The sequence below is a fragment of the Falco rusticolus genome, chromosome 4, assembly GCF_015220075.1.
Source record: "Falco rusticolus isolate bFalRus1 chromosome 4, bFalRus1.pri, whole genome shotgun sequence".
Taxonomy (NCBI): domain Eukaryota; kingdom Metazoa; phylum Chordata; class Aves; order Falconiformes; family Falconidae; genus Falco; species Falco rusticolus.
Genome location: NC_051190.1, coordinates 1,064,071 through 1,088,157, shown reverse-complemented (window position 1 = coordinate 1,088,157; position 24,087 = coordinate 1,064,071). Strand labels below are relative to the sequence as shown.

General features: G+C 44.5%; 1 protein-coding gene across 4 annotated transcripts in view; it reads right to left on the bottom strand.

Moving 5' to 3' along the window:
• RAD54L2 (RAD54 like 2) overlaps window positions 1-20,468 on the bottom strand; it is a 74,364-nt gene extending 53,896 nt beyond the window's left edge. For 2 of the 4 annotated variants that reach the window (XM_037383181.1, XM_037383179.1), the window contains exon 1: window positions 20,266-20,466. The gene's annotated coding sequence lies outside the window, so the exon portion shown is untranslated. Of the gene's footprint in view, window positions 1-20,265 lie in introns of all 4 variants that reach the window. The other 2 variants (XM_037383178.1, XM_037383182.1) reach the window with 2 other exon arrangements.
• Between the last annotated feature and the right edge of the window lie 3,619 nt (window positions 20,469-24,087).

Sequence of the window (24,087 nt, the reverse complement as noted above, 5' to 3'; positions counted from 1 at the left end):
ATTAGTGAAACTATCATGGAGGCTGGTGACTTTGCCCATTTCTGTACACCACCACTTTCCTCAGAGGACTCGTCAGCACCACAAAACCTAAACTATTACTTAGTTAATTATTATAAGTACAAACAAGTAAAATGGAAGGACAGGGCATACTGGAGTCCTTCCCTACCTCAGCAAGGAGGAGCAGGATTCCCCTGTACCTCCAAGAAGCCACAGAAGCCAAAGGGGCTTTACAGAAGCTTTTTGCCTGCTACAACACAAGTGGTTTAGGCACAGGACATGCTCATTCCCGAGTACACACTCATCCCATACAAATCCCTTCGGAAAGGGCGGGTTTAACACTAATGCCACTATGGTGCTGAATAGTAAAGAGGATTCCATCACCTCCCCAACCTCCAGCCAAGCCCAATATCTGGGACTAATCAAGATCTGCCCCTTAAAGCCTGTTTTGTAACCAAGACTTCACACTGGTCATTGTGGTGCCTGGCCACAGAAACAGGATCAAGCATGCTGGCAAATCGCAGGAGGATCTGCACAGATGGTTTAATAAAACCAGGTATTTCAAAGTGCTGGATAATGCTCTTCAGTTTCTGCTATACAGTCATGTTTTATGGCAATAATAATTTCCTTTATCTTTTTTGTTTGGCAGCAAAACTATTCATTGGTGAGGGCTGTAAGATTCCTCTTACTCACTCGGCTCACACACAAACACTTCAAATTGAACGTGTGCGAAGGTAACCGCTGGCTCCTTGGGAGAAATCTCATCTTACTGCTAGTCCGCTGCTAGCACAGTTCTGGTACCTTGTAGGCAGCCTTCAGTAACTAAAGGAAAATCATTACAAAGCATACAGGTGGATCACTAAAGTCATGAGCTTAAATGGCTCTGTACAATAAAAAAAAAAAAATCTTTTAACAGTTTGCAAGTAATAACTTGCAATGTTATTGCAAAACAACGAGTATTTTTCTGTCCCATTTAAAAATCTGGTAAGAAATAAACCTGAGATCAGTAGGTTTGGATATTTTGATTCTAACAAACATTAGAATTTCTCTAATTTGCATTATGTAACATTAACATCTCTATTTTACATTGTCATGTAAAAAATGGTGGGGGAGAGGGGAATCATTTAAAAGGATAAATATTTCTCGAAAAAGTCAACAGTGTTACTGTCCAGTATTAATGTAGCAGATCCCCTATATGTTTTTAACAAAGCAAACGTTTACTGAAAGATCAACAGGAACTTATTTCCCCCAGTGATAACCCCCACAAATTGCATTTAAAGCCATCCTTAATTGATTACTTGGTGATTTAAATCCCTTCTTCCTTTGCAGTCTGAGACTGTTAAAACTCGAGCAATAGTTTTTTAGCTGTGACTCATAGATAACTGGTGGCCACACACTGCTAGCTGGGAAGGAAGAAAACAGTTCTTCTCCTTCATTTCCTCCTGTTCAAATCGCAATGCAGCTAAGTGGCATTGATCCCCTCTCTAAGTGATGTGTTTACTACAGGAGTATTAAACAGAAAAGCAGAAGCCTGTAAAATCAAAAATTGGAGAGCATCCGCTTGCCCTGGGCGACCCTTCTCCCCACCCCACATAAACATAGGCACAAGGCATCTACTCTTTACTCACCCAAGTATTAAGGAGCCCACTGTGATTTGTGGGGAGCAGGAATTGAGAGAAAAAAAATTAAGAGTGCTTTAAAAACTACTTCCATAGATCAGTTTCGAGAGAGTTGCAGGACCTGCTCTTTTATTCTCTCTAGACTAACAACCTCTTTCCTAAAAGGCACCACAATACTAAAAACAGCCTGAAACTGGTTGTTCCCTGACAACAAAAACAACAAAAGCTGCTGCAAGAAAGGGTAGAAGAAGGGAAAAAAACAAACTAAAACCCAACCCATAAAGAAAAAAAAGGGAGAGCTAATCCTTCCCCTCTGCTGACATGACAGTGCTGGAACAGAGACTGTGACAATGCACATTATATAAGGCCTGGCTCCCACTTCGATCCCCAACAAAAAGAGCTAGTGCGAGTCAATGGCAGCATCTGCAGTGATTACACAACCTGGACTGGTGGCAGCAGCACACACCGGCATCATCCATCCACTCTGCAGGAACCTCCTGCCACAGGGCCCTTTCTCCCCTGCATTTCAGAAAGGATGCAGGTACACCCTACTGCCAATAGTGTCAACATTTTACAGCCCTTAAAGAAAAAACTCTGAATATTCTTCATAAGATGTCAGCACTCACTTACATGGACTTCAGAAGGCACTGACAAGCTCTTTACCTCTGGACAAAGCCAGCAGAAATGGGCAAACAATTTCTGTGTGTGTGTATGCGTGTGTGGGGGGGGTTGACCCTGCCTGGACACCAGGTGCCCACCAAAGCCGCTCTATCACTCCCCTCCTCGACCAGACAGGGCAGAGAACACACAGCAAAAGGCTCATGGGTCCAGATAAGGAGAGGGGCAAAACAGACTCAACTCGAGGAAATCAGTTTATTACAACTCAAATCGGAGTAGGATAGTAAGAACTGAAAACCAAAACTTAAAAACACCTTCCCCGCACCCCTCCCTTCTTCCCAGGCTCAACTTCACTCGTGATTTCTCTACCTCCTCCCCACGAGCAGCACAGAGGAACGAGGAATGGGGGCTGCGGTCGGTTATCACAAGTTTCTGCCGCTCCTTCTTGCTCACTCATCCCCTGCTCCAGCACGGGGTCCCTCCCACGGGAGACAGTTCTCCATGACCTCCTGCAATAGGAGTCCTTCCCACGGGCTGCAGTTCTTCATGAACTGCTCCAGTGTGGGTCCCTTCCACGGGGTGCAGTCCTTCGGGAACAGACTGCTCCAGCGTGGATTCTCCATGGGGTCACAAGTTCTGCCAGCGAACCTGCTTCAGCGCAGGCTGCCCACGGGGTCACAGCCTCCTCCAGGCACCCACCTGCTCCAGCGTGGGGTCCTGCATGGGCACCAGGTGGGTAACGGCTGCACTGTTAACCTCCGCGGGCTGAGGGGGACAGCCCGCCTCACCACGGCCTTCACCATGGGCTGCAAGGGGAGTCTCTGCCCCAGAGCCTGGAGCACCTCCTCCCCCTCCTTCTTCACAGACCTTGGTGTCTGCAAAGCTGTTGCTCTCTCAGGTGCTCACTCTGCTCCTCTGCTCCATACAATTGCTGCGCAGATACTTCTGCCCCCCCCTTCTCAAATATGTTATCCCAGCAGCACTACCACCATCACCGACTGGCTCAGCCTCGGCTAGCAGCGGGTCCGACTCAGAGCCAGCTGGCATTGGCTCCATTGGACATGGGGGAAGAACCTTCTAGCAACTTCTCACAGAAGCCACCGCTGTAGCCCTCCCACTGCCAAAACCTTGAAGTTCAAACGTCCTACATTACATATATATTTTCCTAAACAATGTTGCACTGCTTTTAAAAGCAATTTTTACAATCATAATAAAGTAGAAATTGACTTCCTATAAATCAACTCTTTCCTTTGAAATACTCAAAACTTCCTCACCAGTGAACAACCCTATCTAGAAGAGTGTTTTGTTTTGTAAAAAAGTTCAGGCTGAGGTAAGAAGCATGTGATTGGTTTTGCTTCCCATAATTACTGATATTCATCTGGATTAACACCATCACAAATGAACAAAAATTTTGTCTCTTACTTCACAGAATCTCCATCGATGTTTTTAGCTCTGGCAGCTTCTGTATAAATGGCACTTGCCTTCCCTGCTACAGAAAATGTTAAGAAAAGGAAACTTCCCTTCCCTGATCACCATTTCTACTTTCAAAGCAAGCAGCATTTCAACATAAAAGCCACTTTCAAGTGCGCCTTTACAGGTTTTGCTCACAGTGCTATAGCTATAGAACAACAAGCAGTACCTGTGAGAGGACTAAAATTCCGAAAAAAGATTTCAAATGATGGGGAAGACTCGATAGTAGGGCATAGCATATCAGGACTCCAAATTATATTCAATACATTTTACACTGGAGATTAATTTAGGGCAAACTTGCCTACCCTGCATTAATGATAACCATTCTCACATTCCAAAGGATAGATTTTAAAAGTCAGCTCACAGGAGAGGTATGCCAAGCCTTCTCTTTGTGAGTACCCAAACTATGTCATGACACGAGCCAATTCCCACAAGCAAGGAAGATCCGGATAACTGAAAGATCCCTCTAGGAGTTTAAGCTCTTGTTACACACAGGTGCCAGAGAAGAAGTTATGTAATAAATCAAGAATAAATTACATAAACAGAAGCAGTGGAACAGGGAGGAGCGAAAAGGCAAAGAGCTAATCCCCTCTCAAGTAAAGATCAGCCACTGTCACCCCATGAAGACAAGCTATGGCTTTGGTCACTGAGATACGCTAACATTATGGTTTACCTCCCACAGAAGCGGACTGATATAGCTCATAAACAATGCTTTTATCTTTCAGAATGATGAAAATTGCATGTTTTCCCAAGGCTGAAAGGCCTAATTGATCTATCCTGTTTTCTCAGTATCGCCCCATCCACACACTCCTCTTTTTTTTGCCTCCCAGAGAAGCAGACTTCATTACAGAGGAATGATTCACCACCTTTGATTGTTCTCTGCTCAGGAAACAAGCTTTCCCATCAGCAGTGGTCCAGGGCAACCCAACGTCCCCTATGAGACAGGTGCGAGTCACATTGCACACTCATCAACAGATCACAAAGCAAACAGAACTTCAAACTCTTCCTTTGGGCATGGGTCTGCATTTCACTACAAAAAGCTGCAGATGTCTGGGAGTGGTTTCAATGCCTCTTCTTTCCTCCTCTTCAGAAATGGACATAAAACCTGAGGTTCTGCTTTATGCAGTTTTTAGAAAAAGGAAGAATTCAACATGGGTTTGTTCCTCTTTATTCCCTTACCCACCTCTAGCAATGTTAATTACACTAGCGACAAGACAGTATTACTTATGCCACCTACAGCTCACCAAAGAAACCTAATTGGAAAAAGAAAGAAGAAAACCAAAAAATCCTGAAGTAGGAAGAAATGGAAATAAACTGTTTTGAACTCACATGGTATGAGGATGACAATTAGCATGTTAGACCCTAGTTGCACCAGTCTGTCAAGCAATCAGACATTAAACTAATTTTTATTGGATTCCATTGTAGATTAAAAATCCATTAAAGGATTAAAAACTGTCAGAAACATAGGTTTCTTTCAGAGTCATTCCCTCCAACAGAACATTCTACTTGCACAGTGCCGGAAAAACCTACATTAAATGCTACTTGTAAGGCCCCTTTTCTGTTGGTTTTGAGAACAAAGTCACCAAAACCTGTTGATCTTTGCCTTTCCCAGTAAACAAGTCAAAATAAAACACCCTGATCCTTATCTATCTCAAACACACTTGTTTTGATAACACTTAAGACTGACACTATAGGCAGCTCACATGGAGAGCAACTGGATGAAATAGCCTCCTGTGGTTTTATCCTTAGTAAGAAGCACCACTTCGGTTGCATTTTGCTGGCTCAAAACCTCCCAATGGTTTGGACAGGCCTGCAAGGGAGAAGAATGCAGCTTACTGCCCCTCACCAAACAGTACAAACAATCCAACATGCCGTTTGGGGGACCATCTGCATACACAAAAGCCACTCTGATTAGAGATATGAAGTATTATTTCTGAAAAGAAACTGAGCTATGATCTCATGATATACACACTACATTTTTAGCTTACAAAATTGGGAGTATATGACTCTACATACTTAGGCTTACTTTCAAAAAAGCTTTAAAAGCAGCAAAATGCAAGTCTGGCTAAGGAGATATGCAAATATTAACAGAAAGGTAATATATCCTGCAGGTCATTGTACCCTTTTGGTAAACACACCCAAGCTTCCAGTCCTAGTGTACGTTAAACAGGACGTTAACTACCATTACAAATGGGCACAGACATATCCAGTGCAGTAACAGGAAGGTGCAATTGAAAGGGACATATTAGCAAATTATTAAAAAGCACTGTATGGTGAATAAGCACCACAACAGCCATCTACAGGAGTAGCTGCTGGCTACTAGACACAACTCTTAAGAATAAAAATGTCATTATCTCCCAAACGTGCAAATTCACTTCCATAAATGCTAGAAATGTCTTTTGTAGTACTTGTTCTTACTGAACAGACAATACTGTACAGATACTCATACCCATGCAGAATCCAAACATCACATGTCCAAGATTCAGAAGCAGAATAAAGAGCATTCAGCTGTGATCTTCAAAAAACAATAACCTTTAAGGTATTCTTCCTCTCAGAGTTAAGTGCAAGTTACAGTCAACTACGTTGCCCAAGTGACCACTTTTTCTATCAAAGCTCATTTAGCATTTGCAAATGCTGCTTGACTGGCAGCCATACCCAGCAAGCAAATACAGAAGGAACTGCAGGCAAGCCAGTTCTTCCAGCGTCCTGCTAACTCATTTCCATCCCAAGTGAAGGGGACCATATGCTCTAAGAAGTCAACATCCCTACACCCAGCTGCTACCTCCCAAAATGTAACAGGAACAGAATTTCTTGTCCCATCTCTATTTTTCCTCCCCTTCTCTTGAATTACTAGTTGGATTATGGAATTACTAGTCTTGAATCAAGATTAACCAAATCATTTTACTGAAACTATCCATTTATCTAATTGTAGGAATTCTTGATCATTATTGATTTGGGCTGAACTCAGAAAGTTGAGTAATAACTATAACTCTTCTTTTGATCGGAATTCTTAAGTACAATTAAGTATTCTTTAACAGAGAAAACTAGTTATATGGCACTTCCAGAGCAGATTTACTGGCAATGCTGTAAAATGTCACTCAACTTCATTCATAGTTCTCTCTCTGTTAGGAATGAAAGGGGCAAATGATAAAAGTTAAAGACTTTCTAGAGGATGCACCTTCTCATCACAACAAAAGTGTGTGTGTATATACAATTTTTTTCCTCCACACACAAAAGGGTTCCATACTAGCAGCAGCAGCTAACAACTCTGTTCTCATGCTGTTTAAAATAAGCATTTAACTGACCAGAAGTATCAATTTAGTTGAAATATAAGATCTCCTCTCTTGTTTTTCACGAGAGCTATGGTAAGTATAGGAGAAAGAAAAAGGCACTTCTAAACAATTTTTTTTTTTTAAGACAGTCAGGAAAAAAACATTTTCTTACAGAGTCTGCATGACTAAGCAGATCACCCATTTCCTCAGTGTTCTCTACTCATTATCTGGGTCTTATTTCTCTCAAGTAGTTAAGTATTGACATTATAGAATAAACAAATTCAGATCACATAATAAAGACTTCAGCTACTCACATTCCTTGGCAAACAGGATGTGAAGTTGCAGTAGACAGAAACTTAAAAATGCTAGCTAGGTTAAATCTTACTGCACATTGTCAAGAGTTAAGAGTTCCACCCCCACCCCCCAAAAAAAAACCAAACCAGCTTCCCCAGGAAATTGTCCTCCAGAGATAACTCAACCACATCCCAGGATTGAGGGAAAAAAAATCAGAAAAAAAATCTCTGCTGGGGTAACAGCTTTTCCCCAAATATCTCATCTCAAAAGCAGTTAACTTCTTCAACCCCAAATCTTCTCTATTCTATGCAACAGTCAACTTGCCATGCAGTTTTCAAGGCAACTGCTTTACCCCATTTTGAGCTTGTGGTACCTTTCATACACTAAGTATTGAAAGACACTGAATTTGTAAGGTTTATTTTTTGGTCCTGTTTCCCCCAATTTGTTGACACCTACAGACAAGAAACTTAAAACCCAACCGATGCCACCTCTCCTGCAACTTCTTGATTTAAGAAAATATTCTTATTCTCTGTTCCTGCTATCTCCCACACCCCAACATCCCCTGCAAAAACAATCTGACTTTTCTTATTTCCTAAGCCCAGAAGCTTGTGTTTAGTTGTCAAGGTGCACCCCATAACCCTGGCACTTTTTTTAAGGAAGGAATATACAACTCTTGCACTACTGGAAAGGAGAAGCCACAGCCCGACGCCTTTTTCACACAAATATTAAGTGGGGATGCTGCAAAAGTAATGCAAAGCTCTGGACAGTTACATCACACTACGAATGCTGTTTCTTTCCCTTTGAGCAGCCAGCAATGCAAATAATAAATGCAAAGACCAAATAAAAAAGAGAGTGATAAGCGGGAGATGGCAACCAAAACCTGATGCTAATTCCCCCAATTAGAGAGACAGTGACATGCCCTGACATTGACAGACAGCTTTTAGATTTCATAGGCACCAGAAGGGTAATAAACATTTGGCCTTGATTAAATTACCCATTTTTCTCTCTTGCTGATTGCAGCTTCTCAGACCTCAGACAGACCCCACAAGCAGCTGCTTTCCCACCAGTACACCACTCCCACAGTGTACCAGCACAGCTACCTGCACGGCTGGACAGCAAGCTCATCCAGCTGAAAAACAACCTGGAAGCAAAATTCAGTTCCCAAATGTAATTTACTACAAAGCTGCATGAACAGCTGTGGAGGAACAAAGGAAAAAACAGTCAGAGAGTGGGAACATGCAGTCCTGGGTATGGTCTGACCAAGCTGGCACCACTGTCCACAGGGACATGGTCTCAGCAGCCAGAATGCTGCTCCAGTACAGGGGACAGACAGCATTTTGATCTCAGAAAGCAAGACGGTCCTTGTGACAAAGCTTCCTTAGCTTCAATCAAAAGTATGGTGCATACATCTGAGGTGAGACATGAACATTCTCATACTTAATCCTTTCAATTGTCTCTTTCTTTAAATAGTCATGGCATCACTATGTGGTTTGTGTGGAGGGCTATCTGTTCCTGAAGTTCATTTTGTTGGGTTTTTTAATTGAAAAAATAAATGCAATTGCCACTCAAAAGGCAAATGTATCATAAATTTTATATTATGCAGTTGGGCACCTTTGCTGCGCACATCTCTCTTCTCACAGAAAACACTTTTAAACTGCCCAGAGTTCAAAATACTGATAAACTCATGTAAGTCCTTAACATTTAACATATTTAACGATAGCCTCTGTGAACAGGTCCTTGTAATTACATGCTGGGGGATACCAGCATGACAGGGGCAAAGAAAGGATAAGGCTCTGTTCTGGGGAGTGGGAAGATAAGCTGCCCTGACCCAGAGAAACTGGTAGCTAGCACTGACAGAAATTTCTCCAGGTCAGGGCAGGTCCTCCTCTCCTAAATGCACTCAAACAGGACTTGTGAAAGGAACACCTTTACGTGGTAACAAAGGGAAGTGATGCAATCTGCACCATGAGAACAAATGGGTCATTTCTTTAACCTCCCGAAGGGGAATTTGCTTTGGCCATGATGCCCTTGCCTGAGATCAAGGGACAATTTTTAGTACCTGAATAAAAAGAAAATCACTTGCTGTGTGTACCTTTTGCTGTTTTCATGTTTTGTCTTCCTATGTCTGAGATAAGTAGATATTCCTGGGCTGCCCTAGAACACAGACCGTTCCCCAAAATCTTCAGGGAATCAATATTTTATTTTATTCTTGATCTCAGAAACCTCTTCTTTGCTCCCAATCTACACTACACTTCGCTGCCTGCTTAAAAAGCACAGTTGCTGACATGCACTGCTCTCTCCACTTCAGGACTAACCTACCCACAAGAGCAGGGGCCCCCAACCCAACCTACGTAACCAAGGGCCACTGTGGAGTTCTGGCCGTAAATACATACTGGTATACACAGCCTCTCATGCACATTCCCTGCTTGCTCTGGGCTTGTTTCACTTAAGACTTCAAATTCATCCAAACTGCTCAAAGAGACAGACCCAGCTTTGCCATGAAGTCCTAAAAGCCTTCTCTCGTCCTTTATCCTACTAGGAATGAAGTTGCCACTCACGTAATTGCTACTCTTCGTCTGCATTTTCTGACCCAGGCCACAAGTAACCCTTGCACCTTTTACAATCTAATACTAAATAACGTCACGGACAAGCAAAGGTGTAGGTGAGGACAGGTCCCCTCAGCAAACATGAGAAAGACACCTGTCTGGTACAGGATGTAGGAGGAGTTCCAGCACAGTAAGATGAAACAAAGTAGAAAAACCTGAAATCCTTATATCCCGAGTTCTACGATCCTCATCCCCCAAAATTTCATCCAGACTGCTGGACAATTCACTCTGTTCCCCCTCAGTCTTCCCTGCCATAACTAATGAGAGAGTTGGAGTTAGCTGATAATACTCATGAAGAACAGAAGCATAAACCTGACAGGATTTCACACGGGAACAGCCAAAAATTATTTGCTTCCCCTCTGCCCCATCTTTTTTTATTATTTATTTATTTTCTATGACAGCAAACACAAATCAAAAAGCCACCCATGAAGAAAACAAAAACTAGAATCTCTAAGGGTTCAAAAAGCCCATTCAAGGGTAGGCTTGAGTTTCTTTTGGCTACCATCTAACAAATACAACCTACTTAACCTGAAACCTAAAGACAGTAAAAAATGAAGGTGAGATAGCAATATTATTTTTATTCAAGGAAGAGACATCAGCAATTTCAACTTTCAAATTCATTTTCTATAAGGTAAAGGCGAGGATTTTTTAATTAAATTAAAAAAAAAATACAAGTTGAAGTTTAAAAGGAAGATTAATTATTTCTGGAAATCTAGAAAGAACGCCTGCATTAAAACTTCTGCGTTTTTTTTTTTTTTATATACCCATTTGGAGTTTCCCCAAAGAAATCAGGAAAAAATGTTAGCTAAATTGCAGCTTCTTCATTTTCATCTCTCACTCTTCTCCAGTTTCTGTGGTGCAATTTTTCTACAATAATAACAGCAGTTGTAGTTAAAGCTGCGAGACTTGAAAAAACTAGAGAATTCCATTAAAAATACATGACAGTGTATTTGAAGGAAAATTATGTTCCAAAGTACTTAAGAACTGAAAGAGACCAGCAACAGATTTAGAAATAGAAACAGCATTACTTTTAGAACTATTCTAGATCCCAATGATCACATTTCAGAGGAAGAAATTTAAAAAAGAAAAAAAAAAAAAAAAGAAAGGAGACTCCAGTTTCAGCTTTGTGTCCTCCAAAGTCTTGTCTGCAGTGGAGGCTGACACTCCAGAGTGACATGCAGTCAAAAACGTCTAGACTACAACTGTAACTCATCATTGCTGCCTTGCTCTTGCCAATCACCAAAATCTCAGGGTCTACACAAGCTGTATTAACTCCCCAAAGCCTGTGTGGAGGCATGAGACCCTGGGCCAGATGCAAGACCACACCAGTCCTTCAGTGATGCAACTGCCTACAACAGCCACAGTCAAGGAGAAAAATGCACACATGGGGAAGTACATTCTAACTTAAAACACTCCTAGAGGAGAAGCAACTGTAAAGAGAAGTCAGAAGATCAGTTTAAAAAAAAAAAGGCATTGTAAGACTGCAAGTAAAGAAACTGTTCACTTACAATAACCCTTTCTGTCTTTCTTCACTGCCTTCTTTTTGTCAGCAAAATGGGTCAGACAAGATAACACAAACAAAAGCAAGAGATACAGGAGAGACACACCCCTCCAAGAAGCAAGGAAATTTAAAGATTAAACTATAAACAGCTTTCCTCAACAAAAGGATTTTATCTCTAAGTCTTCCTGTACAGGACAGCCCAAGAGCACAAAGAAAAGAATACAAGACCTTGCCTGCCTTGATGAAATAATAATATAAGCAATAGAGGGGGAAAGGTAGCACTTGGCTGGAAAATGCTCTGAGGAGGTGACTTCTTCCAGCAGGACTGTCCCTTTCAGTGATAAAGTCATTTGCTATAGCACCAGCTCTCCCCCAAAACCAGAGCTACTGAACATATGTATTAAGTCTGATGCTTGCTGGAAACACCTTTTCTGCAGAAGAGCTGTTTGGTGTACGCACCCACTTCCTATGGAAGTCGAGGGAGCACCTGGGGAAAAGGCTATCTGCCACAGCAAAGCACCTGGCTCCTGCAGGCTGTATTTCTCACCGCCCTTCCTCCACCACATGACTGGGCCTGCACTTGTCCTGTGAAGGGGGAAAAGATCAAGATGTCTGGAAAGGTGCCTACCAGGAGTAAGCTGCTGTCACAGCTGGACTAGCTCCCATCACGGTCCCAGAAGGGTTTAGGAAAACATCCCAAACCAACTGTCCTGAAGGCGACTCAGAACCCACAAGCAATCAATCACCTCTGTAATGGCCAAGGCAGGAGAGGACTCGCAGCTTTTTATCTTCCTCTCTACGTCCTTCACCACTTTGACAGATACGATGAAACAGAAGCCATCCCTTTTGTTGGACAAGAAGCACACTGATTTCATACCAGCAGAAAAACATGAGACACTGCATCCTTCTGCATCCACATGCAAAACTACCTCTGCCACCATGAGCACATGCAATTTCTTCCCCCAATGAAAAAGTAATTTTTACAGAATGTAATGACTTAGCCCCCAACACTGACAATAGAAAGTTTACCTCTCACTACTGCTGAGTAGAACTCTTAAAGAGCACGTTATCAGATTTTTGAGGAAAAAGACTGTGGCGGATATTCCAGTTTCAGTTTTTTCAGGAAATGAAACAGCCATCCCTGTCCGTCCCTATACAGCCCCCTCCTTTCCCCATCACCAAAAATGGCAGTGCCTCAAAAAAAAAAAAAAAAAAGAGAGAGAAAACAGAACACAAACATTTGATTTCATTTAAGTACGTGGTTCATACGAGCACATTTATTCCCTTGAGAGACCATATATTAATGATTTAAAGGAGTGCTATAAAGAACAACTATCATAATCAGATCATTTGACTAACCCCAGTTGGGGCAAGAAGAGAGACCTTATCTGAACACGGCTAGGCAAGATCTGTTCGGCATGTGCAAATACTCCTGTACTTCCATGGTGGCATGTACAATCATACAGTATCAAGTACCTGTACAGCGTACATGTGCAAATACTCCTCACACATGTCTTTCAAATTACATTTCATCCTGACCTGATGACTTCAGGAGATAGAGACATCCTAATTTCCCTTAAGAGTTACAAGCATCTTCCTAATGCCTTCAGTGGTTAGTCACATTCATTGTTAACAATCTGTGCCTTTTTTCCAACTTGAAATAATCTTTTTAACTTCCAGACACCGGCTGCTATCATCTCTTTTTCCACTAAATTAAAGAGCCCTTTGGTACACAGCCTATTTTGCCCAAAGAAAATTGAGAAATTTCTAAAATACTCTGCGATAAGCTAAACCAATCGAGCACTTTAAGAAAAAGTTTTATAATGTGTGACTTAATCACCCAAGCAACACCAAATGCTACACCACCTTTGTTGCTTTGGAACATCTCTTTAAAAACACTAACATTAAACCTGACCAAAATATTTCCCATCTGATTTCACCTCTCAGTCCTTATTCAGTGTTTCCTGCTATTATGGACATATGTTAGTATTAAAAAAAGTAATTAGCTTACTTTAGTAGCCCTTATGTCTACAGTGTTACTCTGAGGACTCACATACTGCTGTATATCTGCTCTGGTCCTGCCATCCCTTCCAAGGTCACTGGTTTCTGGAAGCACAATTCTTTATTCTAAACGTACAGCCTCTAGCCTTTTCCACAACATGCATAACTTTGTGCTCCAGCTCTATAAAACATATTTGGACATATTAGACCCAGTTACCCAAACAATTCAGAGGATGCTGTACAGCTGCCATTCCTTTTCATGCTTCACCACTCAGTGCAACCTTTACATAATCCACAAATTTGATCAGCTCTAGTTTCATGCTTTCTTCCAGGCCACTGATAAAAATAGACCCGGATCTACTATAAATCCCTGAAAAATTCTCCATTCATATTCTGTTTTCCACATCTACTGTTTTAAATCTAGGTTTTGACTCACTGACCATACATGAAACTGTATCTGTTGAGCAAGATTCACTTTTCAACAACACCCTCATTGATTATCATGGAGGCAGCATGGGAATACAATTATCACACAAATCCCCTACGTAAGTATATGTGTGATACAAGAGCTTTAATTACAATTTTTTGATCTTCCAGAGCACTGGTACTAACCAGTTATGCAACTGGTTAGGGTTTTTTTAGTTTAGTTGTTGTTTGGGTTTTTTTAGTTTAGAATTTGCTTCACTAATTTTAAGTAAATCCTACTACCAGCCCTCCTCAATCAATTACCTTTTGAGTAACATCCCGTTTTCCAAGTTGATTCAGCAGGATGTGTGAGCACCTCTACTTCAAAATCCCTTTCCAGGCTTTGTCAGGTTCATGGATTTTGTTTGGTTTGGGGTTTCATTGGTTCGTTGGTTGTTGTATTAGCCTTCACATGCAACAAACAGCTAGAGCAATTCACATGAAATCAATACACTTTAATAACATATTTATTTTGGATTCAACAACTCCAAATATAACAATCCCCACTTAATTGATACCAATACCCTAGATAAGACTTAAGTTTCTCAGAGACCGCAGAAAATCTTTGATGAACTATCGTCTCTAAAACATCGTTTCCATGGTTCTGATGGGCTAGAAAAGCTTTCTTCACAAGCAAAAAATTTAGGTAATAATGTTCATCATCACAGGAAGAAAGTATAAGTCAAGATTATGCTACCTCCACCATGTTTCAGTTTTTTCCCATACCATGTTTGCCCTACAAAATCTTTGTACCTGATCAGCCATCCTGGCTAAGCAATGGAAGGGTTCTGCACTTCCTGGTAATCAGTTCTGCCCTTGTATAGCTCTAGTTCTTTGTTAATTAGATGAGGCTAGCTTTCCACAGAGAATGCCAGAGTAAAGTTATCTGCCTGTAATCTGACAAATCACTACCAAACTTCTTTAATTGCTTTTATAAGTTTTTATGTAACGGCGCCTTACGAGAGGTGCTAAAGCATGTTGTTTTGCATGTCAGGCCTCGACCAAAGTCCTCATGTTCAGCCTAAGTTTCAACGTCCTTGTAACACAAGAAAGCATGTGGGTATATTGAGCTTTTCCAACTTTGATTTTCTGCTTATCTGCTAGCAAAAGTTCACCAGCATAGAACGAATTACACTGGCAGAAGAGAGCTTCTGTTAATATGCTTAATTCTTGGCTAGAACTTTCAGTTATAGCAGGAGAAAGTGGTTTGTGCCAGTGTATTGCATCTACTAAGGCTTCTACTAGTACCAGTAAGTGTGCACATGCAGAAGAGGAGGACAGTCACACCCAAGTCGTATCAGGAAGAAGCTAGTTCATCTCATCAACTCTCCTCCTTTTCAAATACGTGTTCAAGAAGCTAATGGTAACAGCACTTCACAGCTCAAAGCCTCCTAGGATTTAGGACAGTGGTAGAGGGCACAGTTCACAAGGTTTGAATGCTGTACTCCATGACTCCATGTTTATACTGTAAGCCACACTGACAGCATCTAACAGATCCCTTCGGTCTCATTTTAAGGCAACTAACTAAAAGTCTTCCCCTTAAGATTTCTGCATCCTTGAATAGTATCTTCAGTCATGAAGTTATTCAGCACTTCTGAGCACAGAATCAATACTTCCTCCAGACAGGTGCATACCAGCTTTTATGTCTATTCTGATGTTTAATTAATCAACTGCCACAAATAGCTAAGTTAGTTCATACTTCCTTTCTTCTTTCTGCATTCAAACTTGCAGACACACCTGTAAAAGAGCAGCTTTGGGACAAGCTGACAGGCCACCACAGAGTGCTTCAAATCACTGCTCCTATTCGCACATTTTAGAGCATGCTGAAAATGCTGTTCTTAAAGTGATGCAATACTTTCTTTTTTTTTTCCTTCTCCCCTCCAAGTGAGTTTTAGTTATACTCAAAATGCCACAAGATTTTTGGAGGTGTCAGACTGACCCCAAATCCAGCATTACCACTGAGCAAGAACAAGATTTAAATTACCACAACTGCTCCAAGATTACAACAGCACTGAATCAGTCTCAGTTGCAGGACTAAACTGACATTCTGCTATTCCACTTCAGACATAAAATTGAGTCAATGGTATGAGTGACCTTCAAGAATTTCTAAACACCTATTTTCTACACTTTGAGGTATTTTTCAAAGCAACAATTCCTGAGAAGTTTTATATCTGCATGGCTGAAAGCAATATATACTTTTTCAAACCCCTAACTTTTTTCCCCTCCCCCAAAAACCACTTGTTTCTACTTCAGATATACTAATTCTGTTAGCAAATATGTGCAATTAGCATTTGCTGGTTACCATATACGAAATACTGATCACTAACTTTCTTTGTATTTCTTAGAAAGACAAGTCACCAGCTAGCTGGTTTAAAAGAACAATGACTTAAAAAAAAAAAAGAAAAAAAAAAGAAAACCAACACATAAACACTACCACCATATTCTCGGAAGTCCAACTAGCTTCTAAAGGTGCCTGTTCAACATTTTTTCCCCTCTCATGGCTACCTGCAATTCCACCTTCTTCTTTCTCATAGTATGTAATGACACTTGATTTCACCAACTAATTCTGCCCCTGTCTCAAATAACAAATGGTGTTACTTTATCATTCCCCTTCATCTTTAAGGTTCTATTTCTTAACAAGCATAAAACCCTAGAAGCTAAACTTAAGGTTTCTAAAAGTTAACAAGGAATGAAGTTTTCAGTCATTGTTTCAACTCATCTAAATATCAGCTTCTACACATGTTATTCTACAAGTCTGAACCTAAGTATTTATTTCTGCTCCTTCTGTGTTGATGCACGTACTTCATAAACACAGATTTAGGGGACAGGAGGAAACCTCTCTCTAAATTATTTTATTTTTATATAACTAAAAATGTTGCTTAAACACAACAAACTCCTGTCTTGCAATGAGCATTCTCTGAAACAAATCCTGCTGTAATTAACCCAACGTATTTGACAATCAGGAAAATATTATATAGAAATTATTTAGCATAAACAGAAAACACACGTCTCAAAATCATACCTGTACCAAGCATCTAGAAATATCAAATAGTACTTAACCTCTGCAGGAACCAAGTTCTCCAGAATTAAGTTTAAAATAGGGAACTTTGTTAGCAGAGAATTATTTATCCTACAGGGTATTATCTCCCAAAAACTTTGAAGCACCTGAAGGAAACAAGTTCAAAGAAATTACATGAACATAACTGCAATGCAACTAACTGCATTCTTAAAAACGCTGCACCTAAATGTTTCGTTTAACTCAGACCCATAAACAACACTATTTGAAAACACACTTCCTACATTAATACATCCTGGATTTGAATGTGATCAAATGGGATTCAACTCAGCCTCATGGGAAAAGCCTCCCTCCACTGCCACTCCCTTCCTAGGCCTAGTAACCAGATACATCGCAAAGAGGTATTTGAAACAATGAAATTTTGAGAAAAACAGTCAAGGCAACACAACAGGCAGACCTGCTGGCTGGACACACAGTCAGGGGAAGTGTGACAGCAGAAGAGTTAGGAAAAGCCAAGTCACCACAACAGTCACCACTAGCTACAACTGGAATGTGTGGGATGGAAATACTACTGTTCAGTGCTGCATAAGGTGTAATCTGACACACGTGTGTATATACATACACATAGTAATGAGTTTCTTTTCAGAGATGCATGGCAGGAGGATGAGAGACAATGTTTGTGTGCGGGTGTATACAAATACATACATGTACATACACGTATATGTACACACAAACACAAAAGGTAACACACGGTGGGCAGCAGGCTAAACATGAGTCAGCAGTGTGCCCTGGCAGTGATGCAAGCTAACAGCACGCTGGACTGTATCAGCAGGAGTGTCGCCTGTCTGATCAAGGGAAGCGATCACGTCCTTTCACTTGGCACTTTTCAGACCCATGTGAAACACCATGTGCGGTTTTGGACACCCACAGTACAAGACAGACACAGAGAAACCAGAGTGAATTCGACAGAAGGCTACCAAGATGCTCACAAGGATAGACCACTTGCTGTGTGAAGAGAGGCTGAGACATGGCATTGCCCAGAATGGAGAAGGCTTTGGGGAACTGGCAGCACATCTCCTGTACCTACATGGAGGTTATCAAGAAGACAAAAGGCTGTGTGCAGGCTCTGCACAGAGGCATGTGGCAGGAGGACATGAGACAAACTGCAACAGTGGAGGTTGTGACCTGACATAAAAAAAAAAAAAAGTTTTTTCCCTGTGAGGACAGTTAAGCACTGGAACACCGAAACAGAGATGGATGAATCTTTGTCTTCGGAGGATTTAGGACCTGAACTAACAAAGTCCTCATCTGAACTTGATGTTGATCCCACTTCGACCAGCAGGTTGGACTAAGATACCTCCTGAGGCTCTTTCCAACCTGAATTATTCTATGACATCAACTTGGATCCTGGAGAATGTAACAATGGCCTGTTACAGTTTCCTATGCCAGATGATACCTTCCAAATCTCCACTAAAATGCAACCGCTACTGAGATGAGACAGAAAACATGTTCGGTTTTCCTCCTCAGAAAAGCACATAATTTTCCCATCCAGAACCTGCAATATTCCCCAATATCAACACTGGAATTTCAAGATATTTTAGGGTTGCAGAAGTTACCAGTTACCTGAGTGTAGTACAAGTGGAACGCGGTGGCTAAACATTCAGCTTTTTTTTAGGAGAAGGTGGTATTCAGCCTGAGACAGCATCAACCCAGAAAATTCACACATCCACAGCAGCTTTTCCTTAAAGCAGCAGCTGCATTTTTCTTGAAAATTTCTAATTCAGCACCTACCCTTAATGAACAACCCCTACATTCTGATGCTGATAAGGTCACTGGTAAGAAGCTACATTGTTCGTTCTGTGTATTCAGAATGTATAGCTCCATACCTGGGGAAAGAAGCCTCACTTAGCAAAACAAGGCCACATCAGAGCTCCCATCACAAGCACCTGCAGTGGTCTAAGCCGGCTGTTTTGTTTTCATCCCTCTGCAGGGTGCTAACACCTCTAGAACAGAACTATCAAAACAAAGGCTGTTTATTCTAAACTAATGGATTTTGCATTGAAGCAGCCAGAGAGCACTCACAAGGTCCACTACTCTAAGTTGGGGGGGGGGGGGGGAGGGGGGACGAGAGGCAGTTACCACCTTCAGACAGGTAGCAGGAACATCTTGAACTGATGCAGAAGTTTCTGCAGCGATTTCCTATAGGTTACATGATTATTCACTAAGAATGATGCTTGGATAACCATGCAAACATCCAACAAAGAATATCGTACATTAAGGAAGTTAGAGATAAGCAAATGTAATCATTAGCATCTTATTAGCATAAAAAAGGGGGGGAAAGAATTCCATTCTTACCTTTTAAACATTTTTTCAATTTTTTTTTCCAATTTAAGCATTTATTTTTCAATATAAAAGCCCCACCTGCATATAAAGTGGTGCACTAAGAACTTTTTAAAGCACCAGTTTTGTACTAATCAATGAAGGGTTGGGAGGGAAAATTGATGGGAGTTTATGAGCATCTCTCAAATGTGAGTGCTGAAACGTCCAGTCACCAGCGCAACTACCAGCAAAAGTAACCCATGAACGGTTCCAGGGGGGAGGAAGGGCAAAAGCGGTGAGCCAGGCTCAAGCGAGAGAGCTAACAGCCCAGCACACCAGGCCTTCCCCCTCCACAGCTCACCGAGTCTCACGCCGACACTAAATTATTACTTTGTGCGTCTCTTCACCAGCCCTACCGACCACGCAGCGCAGTCACGGCGGTGTGACCGCATCAGGCCCCCCTGGCTCGGCGCCTGCCCCCCGCACTGGCCGACACCCCAGCAGCCACGACACCCCGCGGGAGGCAGGTGCAGCACCCCCCCCGCCCCCGAACCAGGCACTCGCGTAGGCCCCGGAGCGCGGCAGGGCGCTGAGAAGGCGCAGCCCGAAGCTCGGGCTCGGCGGGGCCCATGCCGCCCGCCCCGCTCCCACGGCAGTCGTCGGGGCCCGGGGGCGGCAGCAGCCTCAGCCCGGCAGCCGCGCAGCCCCCCGCACCCTCGCACCGCGACCCGCCCCCCACGCTGCCCCGCCGCTCCGCAGGAGCCGGGGCACTTGCCCGGCCGCCCCCCCCGGGCCCGGCGGCCGCATCGCACCCCCGGCCCGCTCAGACCGGGTGGCCGCTTCCCTGCCGCCCCCCGCCCCGGGCCTGGCAGCCGCTGCTCCGCTGCACGCCCCCTGCTCCCCAAAGCCGGGTGTCCGCTCGCCCACCGCCATAGCCCCCCCCGGGCCGGGCGGCCGTCACCCCGCGCCGCTCCTCATGCGCCCCCAGCGGGGCGGGGCAGGGCGGGTGGCCGCGGGCCTCCGCCGGCGCGCCCCTTCCCGGCCCGCTCCCATTGTGGCGGCGGCGGCCCCACCGCTGAGCTCTCACCTCGGCGGGGGGCGGGGGGCTGCGGGCCGCGGCGAGCCCCGGGAGCTGGCGGCCGCCCGCCCGCCTCCGTCCCGGCCTGGGCTCTCAGCCGCCGCTCGGGGGCCGCATCACCCAGCGTCCGGCCCCCCACCCCCCGCCGGAGCAGCCGCAGGATCCCCCGGGCAGCAACAGGCACCTCCGCCGCAAAGGTTCCGCAGGGCGGAGAAAGGTTCCTCCTCGCCCCGGAGGGCAGGAAGGCGGCGGTAGCCGTGCGGCGCGGCGGGGACGGGGCGCCCCGGCCCTGAGGGAGCCGCGCTCCCCTCGGCGGCCGGCGGGGCCCGCTCCGCGCCGCCAGGGCCGGCCCACCCTCCGGAGTCCCGCGGGCCCCATCCGCCGCCCAGGCAGCCCCGGGGGCAGGGCCGGCGGTCCCGGGAGCCCACCTAGGGGCTGGAGCGGGTAACGGCGGGGGACCCCGGCTGCCCCTCCCTCTGACCATCGGCCGTGAGGAGAGTTACTGCACGGAGCGCCGGGGTACCCACCCCCCCTTGGTGGGATGCTGCTAATTAGCCACAGAGTCCCCGGGTAATTAAGGTTGAGGGGCCTCAGGGGCTCTCCTCCAGCCCGCCCCTCAAGGCAGGGACAGCACAGAGCTCAGCTCTGGGCCTTAACCTGTCAGGTCTTGAACCCCTCCATGTACGAGTTTCCACCAGCCTCGGCCCCGGCTCCCGCGCTGGAGATCTCGCAGGAGAGAACTCCCCCCTCGCAGCCAGCCTGGGGCAGGACCATCTGTGCTGGCAGCCACGGCATCTCTCTCCTGCCATGAGCCGGGCCTTGCTGCCTCCGCACCCTCCCCACGGGGACTGGGGATGGCCACCCCTGCGTCCACACAAGCCCCCCTCCTGCTCAACCCCCCTGCTTCCCTCAGCCTGATATGCCCCAACCCTTGCACAGCTGCAACAGGAGTGGCTTTAATTTGCCTCCTTTGCACTGGGTGCCCAAACCCCCCACAGCATTTCAGATGTGACCTAATGAGTGCTGAGCAAACGGGGGTCTCGACACCATGGTCCCACGGGCAGAGACAGCCCACCATGCTGACAGCCTTCATCACGGTCAGGACACGCTGCAGACACCACACTGAGAGCATGCTGCTCATCCTGTACAGCAGCAGGAGCCTGGTGTTTCCTTCTGTTACAGGGAAGCAGAAAGTACAAGATCAGCAGAGAAAGTGCCTGCCTGATTCCCCAGACAGGTACTCAAATATCCAGTGCATGAAAAATAAAAGTTGGAGACTGGTATCTGACTGGATATCCACTGGCAGCCTGGGCGTGATCAGTGTAACTCAACCCTCAGTCCTTCAGGGATCTCCTGGATATCAGGGAAGCCAGAGCTGGTCCAGAATAAAAGCACCATAACATCACAGAGCCATCTCACAAACGGTGTGCCCCTGGGGACTCTGCAAAAGTGTGAAGTGTCACAGAAAGTCTTCACCCTCCTCCCCAGCTAGACACATCCAAATCAGACATGGGACCTTCTTCCATTAAACCTGACATGAAATTCCAGGTTTTCCTTTCCTGCCCCAGCCTGTCACCCAAAGAAGAGATTCAGAGAGAGGGATGACAGCAGAGGCCTCAGAGGCAAAATGGAACAAGTGAAAGTTAAAGCAGGCAGAAGAGCCCCCAGCAGAGAGCAGTGAGGAGTTCTTATTGGCTTTCATTCCACATTACAACATTAAAAAAAGTCATGCTTCAGGCATTTGTTCCACAGCAGCATTAACAAGCACAGTCCAGCTAAGGACAGCTGCTTCAAGGGCCACTCCTATAAGCGCTCCAGCAACTAGCATCTTATCCTTATTTCTGTGAAGTTAACTAAGGCAGCTAAAAGGACCTAGAAAATTATTCCCGGCTTCTATAGTGGTTGTATATCTCTCTTTCAAAGTCAATGAACCTTTGTCATTAGGCATGCTGTCTGGTGGATGTATTGGGCTCCACATCACTCATGCTTTCTCAGCAGGTAGCTCAAAGTGCAGCCTCAGGACACCCATACTCATCACATGGAAGCACATGCCACCAGGAACTCACACCACCAACATTCAGTCACAAGCAGCAAGTATGAGTGATTACTGCCAGTTTGCAACACCAAGGCTGGAGTTACATGATGCATGTAGAACTGGGGTAGAAAGCTCAGATGTTACTCCTCAGGGGCACGTACCATCAAGTGCCATCACACATGGCAGCTCTGGCTCCTTAAACAGGTACCAGCTGTCCTTTATCATCACTGTGGAAGATTAGGCTGAAGGAGTGACCCCTCCCAGAATAAGAAAATTAAGAAGTGGTCTGAAATCTTGCAGGTGGGATCAGTGGTTCCCATCCAACTGGAGAGGAGCAGCCATCCACACAGCTCTCCAAGTCCCTTCACAGCCTTTCACATGTACATCAATCACTACGAGAAGTGCTGTACAAACAAAAAATTGATACAGTTCCTCGGGCCAGTGGCTGCTTGCTCACCACAGAGGTGTGCCTTCTGTCCTTCTCTCACATCCTTTTTCTTGAGCGAACACTACTGGGCACCTGCAGCAGGCTGTGCTCTGAGCTGGGCAAGCACCCAAGCACGAGGAAGTTCCCTTACCTGGATGCTGGGAAACACCAGAGCAAAGGGAAGTGGAGCACTCCTCCTTTGCCAGGCCTCTGCTCTAGCCTGAAGCAGTTATGTCAGTCTCAGAGCTGACACAGAATCCCTGGCTTTTGCAAACCCAGCCAGTGCACAGGCCTAAGGGGAGACCCATAAGATCTGTAGAGCAGTTGATTTTGACCTGTTCTTCTCACGACACAGCTGCACAGAAGTATGTGGGGAGCTTTGGCACATGTGAACAGCAACAGATTACTTCCCACCAAGGTCCCAGGCTGCCTCCAGCACCCCAGTGCACCAGCTGTCCTTTAGAGATCCCTGCATATCCAAGGAACAGCAGAGCCTCACCTCTAGGATTAAGCAGAGCTGACTGATAGCCTACAACTGGGTTGCAAAAGAGCAAGGCAGATGTTATCTTAATACAGGAAAGGCCATCAGATTTCAAAGCAACAGCTTCAACTTCTAGCTCTTTAAATGCTCATATCATTTACACTCTGAATTGGGTTCTTGGGCAGTATCAGTTACATGAATTAGGAGCTGTAGAGGACATTAGTACAATTCCTCTTCCTGAGGTTTTTACAGCTTAATGGACAGCAAGTGTTGCTGGTGAGCCTCCAGCTTCTGACACTGACCAGAATCTCCCCCAGAGCTCCCCAACTTGCCTTTGTGCTTTTTTCTGTCCTAGAATCACTCTCAATTAACAATACAAAAATAAAACCTATGTCATCCATCCCTCCTAAGCTGCACATGCATTATTCATCAACATGCCCTAATTGATTCTCTCATAACCATGAGCACTTCTGCACTTGGCTATGTCATTCTTGTCTAGCAGAGCACAATTTATGAAGTTTATGCTACTTGGAAAAAAGCACTTTCAAAGCGTTACCTTTCACAGCTTTTCTGATCAGAGCTTTGAGTTAGATCTTAACACACAGAGCCATCAGTCCTTGGTTTTGTGTCCATCGAGTACCTCTGCTGCACTGATGCTCAGTGTCCAGGCTTGGCAAGTCGGTACTGCTCTAGGTACTCTGGGCCCTTTTCCCGAAACAGTGTCTTTAAAAGGGGTGAAAGTCAGGATCTGGGAAAGTCTCTGCACCTCTGAATAAATGCTCTGAAATGTGTAATCCATAAAACATGAAGGGAGTTGAAATGCCCTTGCAAAAACATTCCATGAAAATTATAGCATCTCCTAAACCTACCCACCCTGCCATAGGCCAC